Below are 1,716 nucleotides of genomic sequence, written 5' to 3' on the forward strand. Positions count from 1 at the left end.
AACACTACTATCAGCGTCTGTCTTCCTCTTGAAGATCCATTTATTTTCTATGCCTTGCCGATCATCGGGCAAGTCAACCAAAGTCCACACTTTGTTCTCATACATGGATCCCATCTCAGATTTCATGGCCTCAAGCCATTTCGCTGAATCTGGGCTCATCATCATTTCCTCATAGTTTGTAGGTTCGTCATGGTCAAGTAACATGACCTCCAGAACAGGATTACCGTACCACTCTGGTGTGGATCTTACTCTGGTTGACCTACAGGTATCACGCATGGGAGAAATAATGGCTGGCGAAGACGAGCTGAAGCTGTTGGGTACGTGGGCGAGCCCCTGGGCTGCCAGGGTGAAAATCACGCTCCACCTAAAGGGCTGAGCTACGAGTTTGTGGAGCAGGACCTCGACAACAAGAGCGATCTCCTCCTCATGTCCAACCCGGTGTACAAGAAGGTGCCCGTGCTCATCCATAATGGCAAGCCAATCTGTGAGTCTGTCGTCATCCTAGAGTACATCGACGACGCCTATGGTACTATAGGCTCCTCCCTCCTGCCCGCTGACCCATACGAACGTGCCATTGCTTGGTTCTGGGTAGACTACATCGAACACAAGGTTTACTCTCACAATGTTTTGTGTTGTTGATTTCACATCTGTGTACGTGGTGAGCTGATTAATGTTGCTATTTGGTGCATGCATGCAGCTAGTCATCGCGTGGAAAGTGGCGTTCACGGCCAACGGAGAGGAGGAGAAGACTGAGGGGATAAAGCAGATGTTGGCGGGCGCTCTGACGCTGGAGGGGTCTCTCAAGGAATGCTCCAACGGGAAGCCCTTCTTTGGCGGTGATAGCATTGGATACGTGGATATCGCACTAGGCGGTCTGTTGGCATTTCTACAGGGAACTGAAGAGCCATGTGGTACCAAGCTCTTTGACATCACCAACACCCCACATCTGGTAGCATGGGTGGAGCGCTTCATCGCACTGGACGCTGCCAAGGTGGCGCTGCCGGACGTCGACAAGTTGGTTGAGTTCGCAAAGATTAGGCGGGCCCAAATTTCTGCTTCTATCAAGAACTGAATTAAGCGGTCACCCAATTGGTTCAGATCAGAGAATAATAATTATAGTTATGTTTGTTGAAGTATACGTGCTGTATAGCTATGCATTATCTCTCAATTGGTGTCTCTCTCGCACATCAAATGTATGCAATACTGTACCGAATAAGAAAGATAGAATGATCTTTGGTTACAATATGTTCTTTCTTTTCAAGATTTTTGTTTTTGTTTTTACGGAGATCGAGGAGTCTGGACAAAGAGCACGTCCTTCTTTGTTGGATGGACCAAGAACACATCCACAAAAAGATCTGTCAGTTCAGAACTTGAGATTCACAAGAAACTTGCCATGATATATAACTCCTTTGTGGCGACTGACAAGGCCTCGACAGAAGGAGCTAAAGCATGCATTCTTCTGCTTTAATTCTTGCACACACAATTCTTTGGAAAAGGAGGATTACTCCCGGCCACTGTATCAGAATGATGCATATGTGAATTAATTTCCAACATTTTCTTTCCACTTCAGAATTGGTTGAACCATAAGAAAACTTGCATTGCATATGAATTATACTCCTTGACATGTGTGCCAAGAATTAGTCGCCCATGCATTTGTACAAGGGTGGCTTGTTTTTTTACTATGATTCAAATCTAGACTTGGATGCTCATTTTTTA

General features: G+C 45.9%; 1 pseudogene; it reads left to right on the plus strand.

Annotated features, from left to right (window-relative positions):
* The first annotated feature begins 286 nt into the window (after positions 1 to 286).
* Positions 287 to 1,072, plus strand: LOC109780911 (probable glutathione S-transferase GSTU6; annotated as a pseudogene).
* Positions 1,073 to 1,716: the final 644 nt, after the last annotated feature.

Source organism: Aegilops tauschii, chromosome 1 (genome assembly GCF_002575655.3).
Source record: "Aegilops tauschii subsp. strangulata cultivar AL8/78 chromosome 1, Aet v6.0, whole genome shotgun sequence".
Classification (NCBI taxonomy): domain Eukaryota; kingdom Viridiplantae; phylum Streptophyta; class Magnoliopsida; order Poales; family Poaceae; genus Aegilops; species Aegilops tauschii.